Source organism: Dermacentor variabilis, chromosome 4, assembly GCF_050947875.1.
Source record: "Dermacentor variabilis isolate Ectoservices chromosome 4, ASM5094787v1, whole genome shotgun sequence".
Lineage (NCBI taxonomy): Eukaryota > Metazoa > Arthropoda > Arachnida > Ixodida > Ixodidae > Dermacentor > Dermacentor variabilis.
The window spans coordinates 150874713-150899050 of NC_134571.1; positions in this window are offsets into that span (position 1 = coordinate 150874713).

Sequence of the window (24338 nt, forward strand, 5' to 3'; positions counted from 1 at the left end):
TTGTTCAAGCCACAATTCTCTGTTAGAGTGCTTTGCAGCATGTGCATTCTCCTTTTGAATTTTTATGAAAGTGCATATTGAGAAAACGATCAACATAGTAGGCTACAGAACCCCATATCACATTGGAGAATGTCTCCGTGGCTAAATACGGAATGTTATCTAAAGCGGGCGTTCTTATTTTGTATAGGCCTCATTGTCGCATTATCTGTTACGCTTTATCGGGGCCTAAATTAGCCTAAATTTCAAAGTAATTTATACCATTCCTAAGGAAAATGTAATAGAACTCTGCAAGCAAGCATAATCGCTACTGATTGCAGTGGTTCGGCTTGTCCATGTGTCCGTTGCGAAATGAAAATATTACAGGTATGTGGCTTCTTTGCTACGGATCCAGTGTTCGAATGCTGCCATCGGATAATATTAATAATGATACTTAGTTATTTATATTGTAGCACTTTCTTACAAATGGTCACTCAGCAAGGTCACGCTGCTATTTAAACCCACAAGGACAAATTTAGGCAGATTCATGTACTACGCATCCTTCCCATTCTAGTGGAACTGCGCTGCTTGCAGCTCCCGTGGACACTAGCGCCGCAGTTCTCTCTAGTTAGTCTATGAAGCGCTAAGCCTTTTTGAAAACGTTGAGCTTGCAAAGTAACAGCGTCGTTAGAAGCCAAGAGGACGAAGTTTATGCAAATCCATTTGCTAACCATGATTCTCAACTTGGGTTATTCGCCCTGCTTTTAGTTTCAGTAGACGCTAACGCCACAGTTCCGTGTTGTAAATGTTGTATGAGCCTCTATGCTAGAAACGACAAATTGGTAAACTACCTCTTCACTGAACTCTTCCTAGACCGTGCCGCGATCCCGTTACACGCGGTGCGTGTTAGAGGCCAGATACGTACCAAAAAGTGCCTTTAACTGCGCCCAAAAATTTGCTTTAAAAACACATCTGTTTCCAAAGTACTGTGCCATAACACTGTGTATATATAAGCACACAAAATTTATAAAGACCGTAGAAGCTGCAGTGGGTTGTTTATTAGGTTCCCTTATTTCCATGACTTCAAGCGGTTTTGCGCGTCTGAAACGACCGTCTGTAACGTAGAGATCTGTTTTTGAGCGATTGGTTTTGGAATGAAGACTAAATGTAGTGGCAAATTTTGTGGGTTATGCTGATATCATTACGTATCCAAAGGTTATATTTAAGCTGGAAACTGCCAGTATTTATTTTCAAAGTAGCGTAGCTTGTACATTAACAGAGCAATGTCGTTAAGCAGTGAACCGACTTCACCTTAGTCTTCCCTCTTTCACAGATAAAAAACAAGTGGAAATTGGGCTACGGTATTGCAGGTAGAAATCGTAATTGTCTGATTGTCACCAACTACCGTAATTGTCGGCATCATGACGAGCTTATTTTTTATGTCCACTGCAGGACGAAGACCTTTTAGCGATCTTCAGTTGGCACTGTGGGGCGCTAGCTGGTTCCAGCCTTGCGCCTGTCACCGACTGTAGCCTGTATCAGTACTGTTTTCAATTTATTTGGGAATCAGTGACCTACAAATATGTTTTAGTAGAAAACTTCAATGCCAATACTTACCGTTACTAATTCACTGTCGGGCAACAAAGAAATAGACAGCCACTTAACCGACTAAAACGCTTGCGCATGAAAACAGAAACAAAGCTTTTGAAGTAATTTAAGGAAGAAATTACCCAGAACATTTATATTTCAGCTCTACGCTTGTTTACAAATGTTTCAGGCTACTCTGTTCTGTAATTTCAGGGCTTCGAATGTTGCTAAAACCTGCGGTGTTCGGGCGATTGGTTGAATCAACACTGTGGAAAAAAAGCACCTTAATGCGAAGAAAACATCAGTCGCTGTAATATTTTTTCACTATCTTTGACATTAAACACTGCGGTAAGGTAATCACTAATGACACTACTATGATTCAATGTACACAGGCTTCGCATATAGAAATAGTTAACGCGCCCCTTTGCGTAGTTGCGTTTACTGTTCACTGCTTTCTTATTCCCCAGCTGACTCACTGAAAACGGATAGAGCTTGCAGGCCAACGCTGCAGCATATGCGTGGTCACCAATGGGTCTGTTCGATTTCACAAGACTTTCTGACTAGTGCCGGAAGTGAAGCATTTTCCCCTCATGTCGCAACGTAGCGCCCGTCGCATGCAGTCCGTCCTGCGATTCGACTTCGCGCAAGGCAAGCATGAGTTCACGGTTTTCCGGCAGTGCAAGCTCTATGTAGCAGACGACAGTGTAGTGCTAGTTTAAAAACGCAGCATATATTTACATATCTCCCCCGTTATTTATAAAGATTATTCTCTGTCTCTATCTGGCACTTCGTTTCGGACAGCTCCTGTAACTTGTAAACGAATGTGAGGTATAAGTGCACTCCTCGAATAGTTATGAAAACAGGTTAGTAAAGTCGTGTGAGACGTTATGTTGCCTTCCATTGTATCATTGCTTAGAAGGCATTGACTTTCATAAAGAGCGCACCCATTCCATTTTCACGCTGTAGAACTCCTTCGATAATGATTGCTAATTGCGAAACTGTCGAAATGTATTATTACAGGCGTCCACCACGTTGACAGCAGGTTCTTCCAGATTGCAGAACCATGTTCGCACAGAAGCCAGACTGTGCACAGCGTAGTTCAAAAACACAACGTAGCTTCCCTAACCTAAAGCTATTTCAAATTGCTTCCCTTCCATTTCTGCAATCTGCCCTGCCCGTTTGGTCAAAAGTGTTTCGCGCGACATCCACCTCACTCGCACGTCACGTGGCATCACGAAAATCGGAAGAAATTTTGCTTTCATATGACATGTCAGCACTGATTATGCAAGACTAGGCCGAAAAAAATAGTTATTTTATGATTTTCACCTTTGTCGCCATTAGCCCACTATAATTTGTCAAACCTCTTTGGGCTTCCCCACTTCGACTGTCTGCCACGCTACGTAACAAAAGCAAGAAAACTCATCACGTTAAAGGGACGTTGCGCATTAAAGATTCATTAATATGCCACAGAAACGGGGTTTTTCTCTCGGAATAGTTGCACACTGACCCCTTTCGAAGAGAATGTAAGATGGCTGCCTGCCAGTTCTCGCAATGGCTACTCGGAGCTGCCGGGGAGAATGGATTTACATGCGCATTATGAACGCATTTTCATTGTAGCAATAACGTTGTTGAACCCCTCCGACTACGCACAGGACATCGCTCTGCCAATTGTCTTCTCTAAGATTCGCAACTCGTCTTCGCTAAGACGACGGAAGCACCCTTTTCATCCCGTTATCTACTTTCCCTGCGCTAGCAAGACCCCAAAGAAATCCTCTTCTGTACTGCCGGATCGTCGCATTTCAACCCAAAATTTCGATTCAAAAATTCACTTGCCATCCCGGCCCTGTGGAAGTGGATGTCCAGAGAAGCTGTTGAAAACTACTACTACAACTGCTGTGGGAAGTTTTCCAGTGCTTTATTGCTTTAAACTAATTGTAGTAGTGGTAATTTACAGTAATGGTAATTTTCACAGCAAGCCACCGCTGATCGTATTGCCATTTCTTTTTCCTTTTCCAGATCATCCTATCCACGCTGCTCCTCGGGAGAGCAAGTATGCGTAGCCTACCCGTAGCGGTACTGCAACAACACTGAAATCAATTGCTAGGCTGGATCTTCTATACAGGGAAGACTAGTGACGTCACTCCCTCCCCCCCTGTCGCAAGCTGCTGTTGCCACGGCAGCTTACGCAACAGTAATGTTCACTGTGAAACATGTGCGGGAAGCGCTACGTGCTTCGCAACTTCTGAATACAAACCGATGTATTCCAAAGTTAGCTTCTCTGATGGAGAGCTGTCGCCGGAAGGTGCCGAAGACTGAAGAATCGTCTGCCTAGAAGACCTGGGAGAAGAAAGTTAACTGGTGCCGGGACCATGATATTTCGAGTACATCCCTGTGAAAATGAACGATGAGTTTCTGAGTTAAAGGTTATGCGTTCCTAATGTGACATCAGACAGGCATCATTCATTCATTCATTTCACTTCATTTACTGAAGACCTGAGTTGGCGGACAGTGTTCAACCTAAAATGTAGAGTTATGACGAAGCCTGTATTGGGTGAGGCCGATTGACAAGGTGAGATGCCTCAAAGAAGGGGCGCAGGTGAACGGAGCGGAGGCTCGGTAATCAAGAATGGCATTGTGAAGGCATTGCACATGCCACCGATGCCAGAACACAGCAAATTAGTCGTCGTTGACCCCCCCCCCCCCGAGTTGACTGAATTTTTGCAAAGCCCTACAGCCGCGCGCAATGCTATCGTGGAGGCGGCAGGCTTATGTACTCAGCAGTTTAAGTAAGGTGTTATCTGCCTTAACCTTATGCAAAAGATCTTGGTGGCTAGTATGCCAGAAAGGAGCAATCCTGAACGATATGTGAGACTCAGGTCTATCAGAGTGACAGACAGGGATTTTGAAGACTGCATACGAGATGGCCCCAAGCACTACGTGTAAAGGGGACATTCGTAATGTGTACATTATGGATGGCTCTGCGACACGTGAGCTCAACATCGTTAATGATCGCAATCCGCTTGCTACTGCGCTCCAAACATCCATAAAATAGAGGATCGATTATTATTGTTTTTGAGGAGCTAAGGGTGGCCAATTTCGTTAGACATTGGCCAACCCTGGTCTGGTGTTTCCTGTATCGAAAGCAGGTGGTTATTTGTTATTTGTGCGGCAAGCTTGGACATCGGGCGGATGTCTGTCTGCTGCCCCATTGTCGTGAATTCTGAGGATGCGGGTCTCGGAACCATGAAGAGGATCATAACTGAGTGCCCTATGGCAAGCTCTGTGGCGGCCGACACTTCACTGTGGATAAACCATGGAGACAACGGCATCGGCTTCCCTGCGTCGTGCGTGTTGGACGGCAGGAGAGAGCCTGGGCGGCGCTAGCGACGGGACAGGAGACAGCCGAGAAGGCGAAGCTCGCGAGCGCTTCCCAACGCTCCGAGGGGCACTCGCCTTCTAGGAGCACTGCAAGGTCGAGGATGCGACCCCCGTCTGGTACTCCATCCACCAGGAACCGTTCCGTTTTTAGGGAGGCGCGGGTGCGCTTTCCTGCAGCTGGTGGAGGTTGATGCGCAGCTGGAGGCCAGACTACTTTGGCTGACAAGGTCAAGGGCGGCATGAGCACCGGACGGGTAGCGCCAGGAGCATGTGGGTGGTAAGAGGGATAAAAATATGATTGCCCATTTGGAGAGAGATAATCATAGTTTAAAAGCAGCCGTTGACGGGCTTATCAAAGAGATATCTGAACTTAGGAGGGGCTTACCGTTCGGTAACGGCGGCAGCTTAAAAAAGCCTAGCAAACATGATGGCTTGGTTGAGGTATCGAGGTCTGTGGAGGTTGCACTAGAGAACATGGTTGACGATGCGGCGCCGGCTCCGAAAAAGAGGGCCCTACTCTCGACGGCACGCACTCATGGCAAGGTCGGTTCCGAGCAATAATGGTGACATTGCAAGAAAGTCTAAACCAGATCACTAGTAGGCTGGAGTGGAAAGAAGAGCAGGAAAATATCACGAATCAGAGATTAGGCAAGATTAAAGTATATATAAACTAGACGATGGTCCCTGTTATGGAGCGGGAGTGCTCTCGGCTGCTAGCCCGGCAGGAGAAATCGCCGACTGGTCTTAAGCTCAAAACAAGTTCACCGAATTTATATGGTCAAGATTGCTTTGTTTAATAGTCAATTTAGTACTTGGAAGTGGAATGGTAGGGGATTCAACCATAAGAAGGAGTACCTGCAGCAGTTTGTTAGAACGCATGGGGTGTAACTTGAGGTTATCATGTTACAGGAAACACTGACGTCTAGCCTGACCTTAACGGGTTAGCAAGCAGCGGTTAGAGATAATGAGCAGGGCACCGCAACTGTCAGTAATAGGACGTAGGCGTATATTAGGCATGATCTTCACATGGCGAGTAGCAAGAATGAATATATTATGGTGGAGGTAATTTTAGGTCCGCAACGGGCATGTCCGAGGAGCACGGATCTGTAAAGCAGCCCCCGTGACACGAAGCAGCGTTTCAAACCTCTCTTGACCAAGCCGGTCTATCTGGCTAATGGTGCGCCGTTGCTTCTTGGAGGGACTTTAATCCACGCTATCATGTGTGGAAGTATGTTTATAGCACTATTAAGGGGCGGATACTATGGCAGCATACACTAGACTTTAATTTAACTCTAATTACCCAACCTTCGTATGCCAACAGATGCGGCATGTCGACATGTAGAGATTCGATACGGGATCTCACTTTTGTTCGGCGGAGGGGTTGGATTCATCCTGGTCCAATTCTAACATAGATTTTCGTAGCGACCATTACATACGCACGATTACTTTGGTAGTGGCTAATAAAAGGAGCGCACATTCCGCATGGATCACTTGGATGCATTTAGGGAACGAAGAGCGCAGAGAGTCGAAGACGAGGGAAGTGAAATGACCTTGGAACAGTGTACTAGTCAGTTTAGAAGGGACGTGGAGGCGACCACTGAAGGAGGTAAAGACCGATATTGACACAAAGTAAATAGATAGTCGCCTAGCGCATTTGTTCGAAGCGAAGCAGTCAATGTTAGCAAGATGGAAATGTAAGAGGTTGAATAGAAGGCTTAGAAAGTGTTCAGCAATGGTTAATCGGGAAATTGAAGACCATTATCCGGTAGTTTGCAAGCAGCAATCAAATGCAGTATGTAATCCTATTCATGGTCGCATATAGAGGGGAGGCGCCTGCAGTTTCCTCAGACATTTACTAGATGAGACAAAGGCTAAATCTAATTAGAGGACGTGTCGGGACCCAAGTTCTAGTTCAAGTTTATCTACCACATGGAGTTTCCCATAAGTAGTTGAGATGAGGGAAAAAAGCTGTATTAAAAACAGCTTGACTATCCCCACGTCCCCGGTCACCACGGAGAAGTTGCTGAAGGATCTGGCTGACAGATACCTTCCGTTGGAGACCTGGCACGATACACCTGACGTGATCTTGGAATATAATGGCAAAGAGGATAAAGATATGGATAAGGAATTTACTGAAAGTTATATAAAGGTGGTGCAGCAGGATCATAATGGTCAGATCAGTATCAGGGCTCGATGGAATCAAAAATAAAATGTTACGGAATTTAGAGGAAGGGTGCACTGAGTTCCTGACGCGGGAAATCAACAGCCGATGGAAGGAATACTCTTTCCCAGATGAGTGAAAACTTGCTTCTACTGTTCTGTTAACCACACAGGGAGAGGCCATGTTGCTTGAAAAATCTCAGCCCCATTCCCCTGACATCGTGTTTGGGTAAAGTGGGTGAGCGCACTCTTTTAAATAGGCAAACCCGTTATGTTGAAGGCAATGGGTTCTTTCCGCATTCGATGATAGGATTTCGGTCCACCCTCTCAACTCAGGGTACTATGATCAGGATCAATCATTAGCTCCATGACCTGCGGACAAGGGATATGAAGGCACTAAATGGACCTAATGTGGAAAAAGCTTTCGATAAAATCCGCTTTCTTTCATTCTACGAGTGGTATCGGACTTGAATCTCATGCAGCGGGTTTTCCATTTCGCCAAGGCTTTCTTTATGGATAGAAGGACATGTTTCAGGTCACAGAAGATAACATCGGAAGCCTTTTAACTGGGGTGCTGTGGTATGTCACAGCGATCCGTACTCACGCCTACGTTATTCAATCTGGCGATGTCGAAGTTGGCTAATATACTGGACACTGTCTAGGGTATTGGTTATTCTTTCTACGCGGACGACGTTACTATATTGACACGTGTACTTGTCTTTCTTGGCGACACGTTTCACCGCCTAACAAATGTTAAGACACCGCGCAGGACGCGCTTGCATGTGTCGGAAGTTTCTGGAATATTAGCGATGGTTCCATCCGCTCTCTGTTGTCGCCGAACCCTGTGTAATCTGATTGCATGTATGCAAGACGGCAATGGCGTAGAACATTGTGGAAGGCATGCGGGTTCCAGCAATTACTCTGGAGCATTCGACGACTGATCTATAAAAGCCGATGCACTTGACTTGCTGATAAGATTTTCGACGATCGCCGAGTGTGTTCGCCACTACCGTTGTTCTTTAAGTGTAGCCTGTTTTTGAGCGCACAAGTTTGCCCAATAAAACGCTCGTTTCGTTAATCACAGTTTTGCTACCTTCGTAACGGTCACTACCACGTGACATCTGGCGGAGGTGCTAGTGCGTTCATGTACCGAACGCCCCCGAAAAGCCGCGATCCAAGCCCGAAGCCCGAGGACAAAACCAACATCGCCCAAGACCAGCGTGCTAGCCGCAGACTGCAAGGAATGCCCCCAGAGCACGAACTTCTTCAGGAGTCGACCAAGATCGTGGTCAAAGCAACCCAAATGGCTGCCCCAGCGTCCCCCGTTATCCTACAACAACCTCGGGACCCACAGACCTTCCATGGAGCAGCGACTGAAGACCCGGAATCCTGGTTGGGGACCGACGAACGAATCGCGACTTTTAACAACTGGGACTCCGACGGCAAGCTGCGGCATGTATATTTTGTCTTAGAAGACGCCGCCAGAACGTGATTTGAGAACCGGGAGTCGACATTGACAACCTGGTACCTCTTCCGTAGCGGCTTCCTGCGCACCTTTACGGGCGTCGTGCGCAAGGAAAGGGTCGAAGCCATGCTGGACGCCCGAGTGCAGCTACCTAACCAGAACGTTGCCATCTTCACGGAATAAATGAACCGTCTGCTCCGCCGCGCAGACCCAGATATGCGCTAGGAGAAGAAAGACCGCCTTCTTATGCTTGGTGTGAAGGAGGAAATCTTTGCCGGAACGGTACGAAGCCCACCAAAGACCGTCGACGAGTTTCTTCGCGAAGCCACAAGCATCGAGAAAACACTCGAGATACGGAACCGGCAATTCAACCGCCGAAGGAACTCTACCAACTACACAGGAATTCAGTCACTGGCCACCGACGATCTGCGTGGTGTGAAGGAGGAAATCTTTGCCGGAACTTTACGAAGCCCACCGAAGACCGTCGACGAGTTTCTTCGCGAGGCCACGAACATCGAGAAGACACTCGAGATGCGGAACCGGCAATTCAACCGCCGAACGAACTCTACCAACTACACAGGAATTCAATCACTGGCCACCGACGATCTGCGCGAAACTATCAGAGTGGTCGTACGGGAAGAGCTGCAGAAGTTGTACCCCAGGTCGCAGCCTCCAGTAGCCTCAATCGCCGAAATCGTCAAAGATGAGCTTGAGCGATCCCTTGGAGTTCCTGAGGTGCAACCATAATCCCCACAGCCCCAGCCGGACGCGATGACCTACGCCGCCGTCGCCGGCCGTCAAGGCCCCCCTGCATGACCGCGCTGTGGCCCTTTAACGCCGCAATTACGTCGTCCACCGCCGCCGCTGCCAGCCCGCCCGCTCGTCGCTAGACGAGGAACACGGACATTTGGCGCGCTCCTGACCACGGCCCGCTCTCCTACCACTGCGGAGAAGTGGGTCACGTCTACCGCCGATGCCCACGGCGGGAGATGGGACTGCGAGGGTTCGCCGTTAACGCGCCGCGACCACAAATTGGTGAACGACCTCGCGACATCATCGACTACCTCGCCGCCACACAGTGGAGCCCTCGACGACCGTCTCGTTCGCCATCACCAGGCCGCTACCTGTCGCCGCAGCGCCAACCATACACTGGCCTAGCCGAGGGCCGGTCAGCGAACCCATATATGGAAAACTAAAAGCAGCAACCGATGGAGGTACGGTTGCTGTTCGTCGAACTGACGAAGATCCTCCGCCGCCGACGAAGACGCCGAGGAAACTACCTCGACGACATAACGACACGCAGCCGTCCCGACGAAGTGTGGAAGCAAAGAATACGACGATGAAAGAAGACTTCACGACGTCACATACCGGCCACAGGTCAACGCGACGCAGCCGTGATCCCATACCAAGACCGAACTGTAATGCACGACAGAGAACCACCGACCTCGACGTGTTTCTCGACGGCCTCGTGTCACCGCCTTAGTAAACACAGGAGCCGATTACTCCGTCATTAGTGGACCCATCGCCGCCCAGTTGAAGAAAGTAAAAACTCCATGGGAAGGCCCTCAAATTCGGACCGCTGGAAGACACCTCATCACGCCTACTGGAATCTGCACGGCGAGAATTTCCGTTCATGGCCGGACTTACCCTGCCACCTTCGTTATCCTCCAAGTGTTCGCGAGACGTCATTCTCGGCACGGAATTCCTGAACCAATACGGTGCAATTATCGACCTGAAACCGAAGTCTTTAACGCTTTCGGGAGATGGAGCGATACCGCCTGGGAGCTCTCGTAGTCACCATGCTTTAACCGTGCTCGAAAGTCAAGTCAGCATCACGCCTCACTCCAACATTGCCATTTCCGTCGGCACAAATTCACCTGCCGACGTAGAGGGCGTCATCGAGGGTGACCAACGTCTACTGCTCGACCGTGAAATATGCGTCGCAAGAGGGATCGCACGACTGCACGGAGGGAAAACTGAAGTGTTGCTGACGATTTGAGCCAGGAGTTCAAGCACACCAACAAGGGCACGACGATCGCTTACATGGAGGAAATTCTGGAAACCAGTAATGCGCTTGTCTTTTCGGATTCCGCCGCATCTATCCCGACGACCGTGGTTCCCGAACCAGACTACGACATTTATTCATGTTTCCCCATGATTAAGCAAGAACAGCTCAGAAGTCTGCTCCGACGATACAAAGGCTGCTTCTCGACGTCATCAAGGATTCGACAGGCACCAGTCGTAAAGCATCCCATAATCACCGAAGAGTGCGCTCGACCACTCCGCCAGAGCCCTTACCAAGTTTCACAGCGAGAACGTGAAACTATAAGAGAACAAGTCGACGAAATGCTGCGCAACGACATCATCCAGCGGTCGAAAAGCCCGTGGGCATCCCCTGTTGCCATGGTGAAGAAAAAAACACGGAACCTTACGTTTCTGCGTCGGTTATCCTCGACTGAACAAGACCACAAAGAAGGATGTATACCCCCTACCACGGATAGACGACGCACTAGATCGGCTTTGCAACGCAAAATACTTCTCGTCGATAGATCTCAAGTCCGGCTACTGGAAAATAGAAGTAGACGAGATAGATCGCAAAAAAAGCGCCTTCATCACGCAAGACGGCCTCTACGAGTTCAAGGTCATGCAATTCAGACTGTGCTCGGCGCCTGCAACATTCCAGCGCGCCGTGGACACGGTGTTAGCAGGACTGAAGTGGCAGACCTGTTTTGTTTACTTGGATGACGTCGTCGTCCTCGCCGGAACTTTCGACGATCACCTTAGGCGGCTAGCGACTGTACTAGAGGCCACCAAGTCACATGGGCTCACTCTGAAGCCAGAAAATGCCGCTTCACTTACGATGAACTTCTGTTCCTAGGCCATGTCATCAGCAAGTCAGGAGTCCGCTCCGACCCGCAGAAGACAGCTGCCATCGCAACGTTCCCGCAGCCCATCGACAAGAAGGCAGTGCGTAGATTCCTTGGCATGTGTACCTACTATAGGCGCTTTGTCAAATGCTACTCACGCATCGCTGAGCCGCTGACACAACTAACTAAATGTGACATCGAGTTCAAGTGGCAAACGCCGCAGGCCGACGATTTGAAGAACTCAAACGACGTATGCAGTCGCCGCCTGTACTTGCGCACTTCGATGAAGACGCCGATGCCGAAATCCACACTGACGCCAGTAGCCTAGGCATCGGTCCCGTCCAAGTCCAGAGAAAAGATGGATATTAACACGTGATAGCTTACGCTGACCGGTCGTTGTCAAAAGCGGAAGGCAATTATTCTACAACCGAAAAGGAATGCCTCGCGATCGCTTGGGCTACAGCGAAATTTCGCCCTTCCCTATATGACAGGCCATTCAAAGTCGTCCGCGACCATCACGCCTTGTGTTGGCTAGCGAATTTAAGGATCCTTCAGGACGGCTGGCGCGGTGGAGCTTAAGACTGCAAGATTATGGTATCACTGTAACCTATAAGTCCGGATGGAAAGACTCAGATGCCGATTGCCTCTCACGCGCCCCCATTGATTCGCCACCGCAAGGTGACGCAGGTGACGACGCCTTCCTTGGCATTTTCAGCGCCGAAGACGTCGCTGAACAGCAGCGAGCAGACCATGCCAGCAGACGCCATGCTGCCGCACGTAACTGAAGCTACCTATCTCCAGCACGCCGAAGAAGCTCGACAGCTCGCCCGCCTACGGATCAAGGACCATCAGCGTACCGAAAGCCGACACTACAACCTCCGACGACGCTTCGTCGAGTACCAGCCCGGCGAGCGTGTTTAGGTATGGACACCGATACGCCGACGAGGACTGAGTGAGAAACTATTGCAACGCTATTTCGGACCCTACAAGGTCATCCGACGTATTGGCGCGCTGGACTATGAGGTCGTGCCAGAGGGCATTTCGCCTTCACAGTGGGGCCACGCATTATCTGAAGTGGTCCACGTGGTCCGTCTTAAACTCTTTTACGGACGCTGACGGACTTCCTTATTCTTTTGTTTTCTTTGACACAAGTGCTTTTCTTTATTACTTTCGTTTGTTTGCAGCACCGGGTCGATGCTTTTTAAGAGGGGGTATTTACACGTGTACTTGTCTTTTTCGGGGCCACGTTTCACCGCCTAACAAATGTTATCACACAGCGCAGGACGCGCTTGCATGCGTCGGAAGTTTCTGGAATGTTATCAATGGTTCCATCCGCTGTCTGTTGTCGCCGAACCTTGTGTAATCTGACTGCATGTATGCACGACGCGAATGGCGTAGAACTTTGTGGAAGACATGCGGGTCTCAGCGATTACTCTGGAACGTTCGACGACTGATCTATAAAAGCTGACGCGCTTAACCCGCTGTTCAGATTTTCGACGATCGCCGAGTGTGTTCGCCGCTACCGTTGTTCTTGGAGTGTAGCTTGTTTTTGAGGGCACAAGTTTGTCCAATAAAACGCTCGTTTCGTTAATCACAGTTTTGCTGCCTTCTTAACCGTCACTACCACGTGAAAATATGGAGTGACCGAGAGCTTAAGGTTAGGCTGCAGGATGTGGTAACGCTTACGGAACAGCATCTGGCTCATACGGGGGCTCAAGTGCTCCACTGAAAGTCGGAGTTGTTGAACTTCAAATCTAAAACTAGGTCGTAGGCCGAAGTACTTAGTAGCGGAAGTTGAGCCATGCATTAGAATCCATACTAGGGAAGATAGGGGAGACTTACCCAGCAGTCTCCGCTATCCTGCAAAACTTCGAGCGGTCACCTGGTCCCTAAACCAACGTTTCTAAAGAACCTCCGGGGCTTCCTTGGCTCTTGTTCTCAGTTTAGCCGATTTGCACGCGATTTTGCGAACATTATCGCTCCGCTATGCGCATTCCCGCCGTTGGCACCAACGTGTATAACTGGTTTCCTGAAGGTGTTAACGTCTTCCAGACACTACGCCAGCTGCTCACATCTTCTCCAATACTCGGGTATTACGATCGACGGGCGCCTACGGGGGTACACACGAATGCAAGCGGCGTGTACCTTTGTGCGGTGCTTGCGCAACGCAAGCCTGGCAATAACGAGTATTTTGTCGCCTACGCGATCCGAACACTCACAAAGGCCGAGACCAATTTTTCAACCACTGAGAAAGAGTGCCTGGCTATAGTGTGAACTCGTCGGGTAGTTGCGACCCTAACTTTATGGACGACCCTTTAATGTCGTCATAGACCAGCACGCTCTTTGCTGGTGATCGACGAAACTAGGAATAGGCAAGAATCAGATGTATGCTTTAAGAGACAAAGCCGGCAATATCATTACTAATTTGGATGAGATAGTTCAAGTGGCTGAGGAATTCTATAGAGATTTACACAGTACCAGTGGCACCCACGACTATAATGGAAAAGAGAATAGTCTAGAGGAATTCGAAAACACACAAGTAACGCCGGAGGAAGTAAAGAAGGCCTTGCGATCTTTGCAAAGGGGGAAGGCAGCTGGGGAGGATCAGGTAACAGCAGATTTGTTGAAGCATAGTGGGTAGATCGTTCTATAAAAACTGGCCATCCTGTATAAGCAATGCCTCATCACTTCGAGCGTACCGGAATCTTGGAAGAACGCCAACATATTACTAATCCATAAGAAAGAGACGTCAAACACTTGAAAAATTATCGACCAATCAGCTTGCAGTCCGTTGCCTACGAAGTATTTCATAAGGTAATCGCAAATAGGATCAGGAACACCTTAGACTTCTGTCAACCAAAGGACCAGGCAGGATTCCGTAAATGCTACTCAACAATATATCATATTCACACTATCAATCAGGGGATAGAGAAATGTGCGGAATATAACCAACCCTTATATATAGCTTTCATTGATTGCGAGAAAGCGTTTGATTCTGTCGAAACCTCAGCATTCATGGAGGCATTTATGAATCACGGTGTAGACAAGCCGTATGTAAAATTACTGAAAGACATGTATAGCGGCACTACAGCCACCGTAGTCCTCCATAAAGAAAGCAACAAAATCCCAACAAAGAAAGGCGTCAGGCAGGGAGATACGATGTCTCCAATGCTACTCACAGCCTGTTTACAGGAGGTATTCAGTGACCTGGATTGGGAAGAATTGGGGATAAGAGTAAATGAAGAATGCCTTAGTAACTTGCGATTCGCTAATGGTATTGCCTTGCTTAGTAAGTCAGGGGACCAACTGCAATGCATGCTCACTGACCTGCAGAGGCAAAGCAGAAGGGTGGGTCTAAAAATAATGTGCAGAAAACTAAAGTAAGGTTTAACAGACTCGGAAGGGAACAGCAGTTTACGATAGGTAGCGAGGTGCTGGAAGTGGTAAGGGAATACATCTACTTAGGACTGGTAGTGACCGCGGATACGGATCTCATGACACTGAAATAATCAGAGCAATAAGAATGGGGTGGGGTGCGTTTGGCAGGCATTCTCAGATCATGAACAGCAGGTTGCCATTATCCCTCAAGAGAAAATGTATAACAACTGTATCTTACCAGTATTCAGATAAGAGGCAGAAAGCTGGAGGCTTACGAAACGGGTTCTACTTAAATTGAGGACGACGCAATGAGCTATGGAAAGAAGAATGAGAGGTGTAACGTTAAGGGATAAGAAAAGACAGATTGGGGGAGGGAACAAACGCGAGTTAATGATATCTTCGTTGAGATCAAGAAAAAGAAATGGGCATGGGAAGGACATGTAATTAGGAGGGAAGATAACCGATGGTCATTAAGGGTTAAGGATTGGATTCCAATGGAACGGAAGCGTAGCAGGGTGCGGCACAAAGCTAGGTGGGCGGATTAGATTGAGAAGTTTTCAGGGAAAGCATGGCCACAATTAGTACATGATTGGGGTAGTTGGAGAAGTATAGGAGAGGCATTGGCCCGGCAGTGGGCGTAGCCAGGCTGCTGCTGCTGCTGCTGCTGCTGCTGCTGCTGCTGCTGCTGCTGATGATGATGATGTTGACTTTAAAGAGACTCCTTGGGCCGCCTCGGTCGCTGGGCCCTGCGGCTACATGATTATGATATCTAAGTGGTGTACAGGTGTGGTCACAAGCACTCCGATGCGGACGCATTTTCTCGCTCTACTCTACTCCATCATAATTCGTCTTTCTCTCCATAGTAAAGCGCTATCTCAGCGCTCAACGTTGACTCCTCGTCAACTCCTCAGCGACAGAGGGCGTGTCGTGCTTTCCCAAGTGGCTGAAGCTCTGCTTGCCGAGTGCACCGTCATCCACCGAACATCTACTGCTTATCATCATCCGACCAACGGATCAACTGAGCGCTTCAATTGCAATCTTGGCGACATGCTCACTAAGTATGTCGCGTCGGACAACTCCAACTGGGACATGGTTCTCCTCTTTGTAACCTACGCTTACAATACCGCGGCTCAAGCGACCGCAGGTTTCGCAAGGTTCTTTTTGTTGAGTGGACGAGAGTTTTTGTGCGCGCTCGATACAGTATTGTCATACGAACCCGATGCCTTTAAATTTAGGCCCATATGAGGAGTAGCCCAGTACGCTGAATAACGTAGCCAACTTGCCTGCACCTTTCCGATGGAAGGTCAAGCTCGCCAGCCGAATCGGCATGACAACGGCCTGAGTACTAGTATTTTCCTTGTCGGCTCCCTCGCTTGGTTATGGATTCCGCCTCACGTTCCGAGTCTTTCGTTTAAGCTGCTCGCTCAGTACCAGGGACCTTATCGGACATCGGCTGTGAACAATCTGGTTGAACCTCTGACTCTATTGGACGACCTGGTGGCGTCGCGGTCGTGAGGCAGTGCACATCAGCCTGCTTAAAACCTATTATGATCCCCTTATCGTGTCGTCACCATGAGTCGCTCGGATGGCTACTCGTCTCTCGTGGGGCCATTGTGATGACGAAGACCGCAGAAATGTTGCTGCGGCCACATGGCCCCTGAAGTGAGGAACGTACAAGCCAAAGGGTCGGTGTCGCTGCTTTTGTTCGCGCTGTCGTTTGGCCGAGACTGCTCGGCTGCTGTCTGCGCTGGACCCGCTAACCTTCAATAAACCTCGTAGCGAGTGCTTGAATTTGTTAAACGAAGGTGTTTACTTTGTAGTTAACTCCATGACAGCCCAGTGCGACCCATAAACTGGATTTTGTTTGTTCCCTAGTGGAATAATATTTTTTTATTTTCTTTCAAGTCACACTGACAATTCCGTGTACCGCATTTCTCATAAATTTGACAACCCACGCATTTTTTGATGCATTGCCATTTGAATACATGTTTTCATATTGCCCGAATCTTTCCAGCAAATCCCTGTTTAAATGTTCCGCAGTTCAACTTCTTTCGATGCTAATCTAGGTGGTAGATAAAACTATAACCTTTGTAATTCACCTCGTCTGTTATGGGCGAGCAGGTCGTCCTGTTTGTTCTCACGCAAATGCGAATCGCAGTCACAACTCCCGCGTATTCGCACGAGAAAAATTTCGAGAAAGTTTCAAGTTTTCTTCAGCGTCCAGCGTGCCTCCAAGTGGCAGAATTTCCTAACCTAGCGTCGAGCTGCTTTCGACTACAAAGTGCAAAATTGAGAGAGAAAGAGAGATACAGAGTGATGACAAAACCATGTTCATTTGATGAATCAAGCTTAGGAAAGGCATCGCTATTAAACATGGCTAGAGCTTGGGGCGCCTCTGCAGCACTTGTTCGTGACCAGCCGAAGTAGATTCTCGAGGTTGTAGCTGGCAATTTTGGCCCTGCGCTTATAGAAAAATGCCTCGCGTAAAGCGAGGCGTGAACTAGAGTTAGTTCAGAGCGCGACTAAGCAAATACCATTAACGTTATGAGTAAATCGGTAAAGAAATCTTTCGGCTCATTGTAACAATAAGGGGTTTCCAAATCGACGTCTGAGCCGATTTGGACACCACCCTCACTATAATGTTTTACTAACATCTTGAGGCCAGTGCTGCGTTGGTTGTATGCACCGGAAGTAACTTTTGAGCCAGATATACGCGGGGAGATTTGGACACTATCTACAAGACGCTTGCACATTATCAAACGGTTTGGCACTATTTGTGGCTGCCTTTCGTTAACGAAAAAATTGGGTCTGCCTATTTTTCCTCTACATCGGAGGTCATTTGGCTATTTTTGTTTGGGCCATCTAGAAGTATTGTTGCTTCGTTTTCAACCTGCCAGTGGGATATACGAGCTGCTATGACGTGCTTGTCTGATCGTGCGTTTTTGTGTTTGCTGCAATAAAATCTGATTTACTTCGCGTGCACATAAGTGCAAGAAGATAGCTTGTGTCTAGCGGTAAAGTCGCAGTATTTGTGGAGTGCCAGTCAAGTGTGGACCAACCATGTTGAGGCTGTAGAGTGCGCTCCCTTTGTCTCCAGTTGTCGTTTAATGTTGGGCGGATGTCCGAAATAAATAATGCGTATTATTAGCGTGCCAAAGCTCGTCCACAACGCAACGACACGTATGCTGGGATTAACATTGCAGCATCGGAAACTTGGAGGGCACTTTTCAACCGTAACTTACCATACAAAAGTTGAGCAACCATTCATGCTAACAACAAACCTGTCGTGCCTGCTTCTTGTGTGGGCATAGGGTGCCTTGCGAACGTAAGAAAAATAACTCCCACGACAGCATCGAAACCTATGCTGATGTTCGGGGTGCGCTGGGTGTCAGAACTCAGGTACGCAAATTTATTGCCTTAATGCGAAATTGAACATATTGATAAGCGTAAAGCAGTAACGTCGATAAGTATCGACGTTAAGGGAATTGTGAGAGAAGCAATGTACTGCTGCTGTTGCATCTGGGTCGCAGGCCCCAAGGGTAGCGTTGGCCTGGCGGCCTGGGGCAGAGCTGGAAACATCTGAAGGTCCTGGCAAAGGATGAGTCGACTGCTAACAGAACAACTTGTTTATTCTAGCATCGCAAAAGAGCGGCCAGTAAGGTCAACCGAAGTGGAGAAACGGGAGACCACGTTACTCGACTGAAATAATCGAAGCTTCTCTCTTCGCGTTCGGGGGCAGCTGTTTTTATACTCTCGGAGTCGAGGGCAAGAAGGAACGGCTCGGAAAAGGCACACGTGACGGCGGCGCACGGACACGTTGTGACAAGTGACAAGTATCCGCCGTGCCGGCGCCGGTCAGACCACCTCGCTTCACAGTTGGGAAGCTCATCTCCCCGGCTGCCACGCTTTGACAAGCGTGGGCACAACATGCACACACACACACACACATACACGTTGACACATGGCATTGAAACATGCATGGACGCGCTTAGCAGGAGGTGTTGGGGCATCGCTGAACTGGCCAAAATGTCCGCCGCTGTGAACGAAGCCCCGGCGTCCGTTGCATCCGCGCCGGCTATAACGCACGTCGGAGGCGAAACGTAACAGACTGCCCCACCGTGAGAAGGAGATCCCGATGGTCAGGGGACTGCATCCGCTGTCCGGAGGGATGTAGCTCGATGATGCTCATAACCGAAGTCGGTCGTCCCTCACTGTTTCTTGAGCGCAGCGCACCGATAAGGCCTCGTTCTCACGCTCAGGTTCACACAGGACACTGCAAAGTGACTTCGGGAGAGTTGCTTTTTTTTCTCGTTCCCAGCAAGCGTTAGAACTACGCCGAAACTCAACCGCTCAGTCAGCAAGCACGACAAAACCCTCCCTAAGCCATGCCAGGCTCTTTCCCCTTTTGTACTACTGCCTAGTTCCTTACAGTAGTATAGCAGCACTCAGAACGCGTCCACAAATTCGAAAATTGCACTAGAAAGCACGTCATGACTTTGAAACACTAAACAAAAGCAATAGGCTAAAGGTCCTGCCTCAGGAAGAAAAACAGCAGTAACAAACGACTTTGAGGCTGATTCCCACGTTAGGGGCCTCGACTTAAGCCATCGGCGTTACCGTTGAGACTCCCCTTGTTGTAACGCACCTCAAAGGAATATTGTTGCAACGTGAGGCTCCAGCGCAGGAGGCGGCCATTTTTGGAAGAAATGGTCCGCAGCCAATGGAGAGGGCAGTGATCCGTCTCACTAATAAACCTCGAGCCGGCTAGGTAGCATGACAATTTCTGAACGGCCCACACGAGACACGCACACTCTATCTCAGTGGCGCTGTACGCCTGCTCACGACTGGTCTGCTTACGACTAGCATGCAGGACGGGGTGTTCCACTGCTCCATTTTCCCGTTGGCACAGTACAACACTCATGCCTCGCTCACTAGCATCGCACTGAACAACGAAACCTTTTGTGTAGTCTGGCGATCGTAGCGGAGGCTGGCTCGTTGGGGCGCTCTTTAGGGCGCTAAAAGCTCTTTCCCTTTTCTCGTCCCAGACGACAGCTTGGGGCTCTGTTTTTCTTATAGCATCCGTCAGGGGAGCCGCGATATCAGAGTACCTGGGGATGTGCCTCTGATAGTAGCCGGCGACACCTAAGAACGACCGAATATCGGTCATCGTGCGCGGTTGCGGGAAGTCTCGCACAGCGGCCACCTTTATTTCAGAGGGGCCGCGACGACCCCGTCCAATCACGTGACCGAGGTAGACAACCTCGGCCTGTGCTAACTGTCACTTGGGAGCCTTGACTGTCAAGCCCGCTTCTCGCAGGCGGGTTAGCACTGCCCGCAAGTGTGCCATATCCTCAGACCAGGATGCGGAGAATATCGTTACGTCGTCTAAATACGGTAAAGCGAATTCTTCCAGTCCCCGAAACACTTTGTCCATGAGGCTTGAAAAGCAGTATGGCGCGTTCTTCAAACCAAAACTCAAAACTTTAGGACGGAAGGTTGCCATTGGCGAAATAAACGCCGCACACCTACTAGCCTCTTCTGTAAGTGGAACTGCCAATAACCTCTGAAAAGATCTAGGGTGGAAATAAACTGAGCGCGACTAACTGTCTCAAGGCGCTCCTCGATGTTAGGGATCGGATAAATTTGATCCTTAGTGATGGAATTAAGCCTGCGGTAGTCGACGCAAGGACAAGGTTCCTTGCCCGGTACCTCAACTAAAATCAAAGGGGAGGTATAATCACTCTCACCTGCCTCAATTACACCAAGCTGTAGCATTTTATTTACCTCAGCCTCCATAATATCGCGCTGGTGGGGTGGCACCCAGTACACCTTGGATCGTACTGGCCCTGGGGAGGTAAGTTCTATTTCATGAGTAAGGACAGAAGTCCTACCAGGCCTCTCAGAGAACTGACCTTGAAACTCTTGTAAGAGCTGGTGTAGTTCGGTTTTCTGTTCAGGCGACAGCGGTGCTTTACTGATTAAGTCACTAATGACTGAATCGGTGTCTTCCCTGTTCGTCACTGAGCCTAGTCCCGGAAGCCCGACCGGAAGCTCTTCGGGAACGTTTACCGTCATACACACCACTGCTTCCCGTTGTCTATAGGATTTGAGCAGATTACAGTGGTAAACTTGCTGTGCTTTCCGTTTTCCTGGCAGACTCACCACGTAGTTAACGTCCGACAGTTTTTGAAAAACCTGTGCTGGGGCCTCCCACTGCACGTCGAGTTTGTTTTTTAGCGATGTGCGCGCAATATCATTACCTCATCGCCCACCTCAAAACGATGGTCCCTGGCTGTTCGATCGTAATAAACCTTGGCCCTCTGCTGGGCCTTTGCCATTGCTTCACCTGACAACTCATGTACCCTTCTTAAGCGTTCGAGGAGCCTAAGCACGTACTCCACAACGACTGGGTCGTCGCCCCTGCCTTCCCACGAGTCTCGAAGCATGCGAAGCGGAGACCGCAGCGAGCGACCGTACACCAGCTCAGCTGGCGAAAACCCCGTAGCCTCATGCGGCGCGGTCTTTAATGCAAACATCACCCCAGGCAGACACAGCTCCCAGTCAGTTTGTTGTTCAAAACACAATGCTCTCAACACGCGCTTCATGACGGCGTGGAAATTCTCAACGGAATTCGACTCTGGGTGGTACACTGAGCTATGTAACAGCTTTACCCCACACCTTTCGAGAAAGGCTGTCGTCAAAGCGCTAGTAAACACTATGCCCTGATCTGACTGGATTTCCACAGGAAAACCAACTCGCGCAAATATGGACAGTAGTGCATTGACTATCTCAACTGAGCTGAGTTCTTTAAGCGGCACTGCTTCAGGGAACTTTGTCGCTGGGCAGATCACAGTCAAAATGTGTCTGTACCCCGTGGTTGTTACCGGCAGAGGTCCCATTGTATCAATAACGAGCCGTCTAAAAGGCTCCGTAATGATAGCTACCAACTTCAACGGCGCCCAGGTGGCACGTCAGGTCGGGCCAACGTTGGAAACATATTGGCACTTCCTGGCCCAATGACAGCCTAAGATTAACAGCGTGGTTCCAATATTGGCAGTGCCATTCTGAATCCTGGCCCAATGATGGCCTAAGGTTAACAGCGTGCCGCGAATATTGGCTGTGCCATTTTGATAGAAATCCAACGTTGGCCCAAATTACACAGTCTGTAAACAATATTGGCTGTGCCATTCTGATAGAGATCCAATGTTGGCCCACGTTACATAGTCAGTAAACAATCTTGGCACTACCGTTCAACAAGGCGGGAATTATTGGACCAACTTTCGTACGGATTTGCCAATATGGGTTACTAGTTGTCTTTCTTTGGAGGACATCGGCCCCTAATAAGCCAATTTTTGCCTTGTCGGTTTTTAGTGCTGTACGACTTTCAGAGATTGAACAACGTGTTTTGAAAACTAACGCACTGATTACAGGCCCACTGTGCAGGAACCAGAAATATGTTCCCACACGTTAACTCCGTGTATGGTACACCACCATTTTTGCACTTCGCCTTCACCGAAACGCGCCCCCTAAAGAGAAAAGCCAGTGCACCAGGTAGCAAGCAGGGGAATTTGCATAAAATTAGCCGCTGCTTTATTGATTGTGCATGGGAACACGAGTTTTCCATAAGAAGCAACGGTATTGCGAATTTGCCTGCGCATGGTATATTTTGCATGTACGCTCCGCGGCTTTGGAGGATCAGGATTCTGAGGAGAATCGAGAATTACAGTGCCACAGAGCTGATGGAACCGTTTTATATTGCATCGAGATGGAGCGCATATGTATTAGTGATACTTTTGTTTGTTTGTTTAGCATGCATGACATGTTGCGTCGACACAATCATCATGCTCCTATTCCAATATATTTGTTTGTTTCTGCATGTGTAGTAAGCTCCTTGTATGAATGCCTCTGACAGAAAAAAAAATTATTTGCACGTTTTGGCTCTTCCGTGTCAACTACCTCTTGTCTTTGCTTGTAGTTGGCATGGCGCATTCCGGATTTTTTTTTTCGGCCTACCTTTCCGTCCTTCAGCGCCCACTTGCCTCTCCCCCACGCACCCACGTGAGCCTGGTCAATGCTATCAGTCAAGCGCTCAGACAGCTATAAGCTGCTGTGTCGAATTGGCGGCTCTCGGAAGCACCGGGGAAAGCGACAAGGTCACTATTGTCCTCCTTGTCTCCCTCCGTCGCTGTCACCCCAAAACGCGGTCGGGCGAGGTCCAGCGGAGGAAAGTGGCGCTTACGCAGTTTCCTTCATTCACCCTTTCCTTTCACTCTTTCCTTCTATGTATCGCTAGTACGCCGACTGGGTGCAACACCGCCTGAGTGCTTGCCGTCTTGTCCGTTCTTGTCAGCGCACTCCTATCATGAAAAATGCTCGCTTGCGATCGTCATTCCTACTCAGAAGCCTACATCTTGAAATACGCAGCAAAGTGGCCACGAATTTTTGTGTTAGAATTAATATAGGCGAAAGAACTAGAAAAAAAGTCGGCGCTCGTGGCGACCGTCTCCGATGTGGGATGAACTCGGATACAAAGAAGCATAGATCTTACAATGGTGATTGCATTTGTTTTGCGCATGTTATAAGTTTTATAAGGAGCAATATCACCCAAGCTATATCACCCAAGCAATATCACGCGGTATATTTATTACTGAAACCGGCCTGGCTAATGTAGAGTGCCTGTAATTACGTAGCTCTTTTTTATTCGCAGCCTTTTAATAGTGCCCGGAGTAGAACACGTGCAAATCTCTGTGAATTTCACCCAAATTCCAGGACTATGATTTTATCAAGCCATGCGCGCGGCCTGATCCTGCTAGTGATACCGAGGAAGCGCGCTTCTTCTCATTGTTCTAGGTCAAGCATTATTTCCAGCCGGCAGTATTTCTTTCTTTTCGTATAATAAATGCCACTTTTGCTAGTGTTTCCTGACGCAACTTCTCGGTTTCCACATTAAAAATTTCGCACGAAGGCCGCATTGTGTCTAGATAGTCTGAAACTCGGCTTTTTGTGCTGTAGCAGGTTTTGCTGCAATTTTTTATTATAAAGTGCTACGCTGACTAGGTGTGGGGTGTAAACAAGGCGGACGTATCCTGCGCATTTTATGTTTGTTCTAAATATTATGTTGTACCTTCTACGAAATATGCCATATATGTCAAAATATTAAAAATGTTACCTGACAAATCTCTTGCAAGAAAGTTTCTTGATTCGCCCCTTCGAACTCTCTGCTCGGACTTATAATATTGTTGCGGTATGGCGATTTTTCAAATGAGAACAGTGCCACATACATTTGTCATACCAACATCTCCGATAACATTTCTTTTTATATTACAGTGCAAGCATCTCCTCCAAGTAATGGTGAAGTCGTTATGGGAAATGGTAGCAAGTTCAACGAAACCACCGCGTTATCGGGGGCCTGATCAGCCCGCCGTCATCCAAGCACTGACCAACCTGCCTACCGACGTCAGCTCCCTGCCCTGAAACCCCTGGCCGGTCCACTGTCCTCGGCACCTTGCCCAATTCCTATCCTGAGG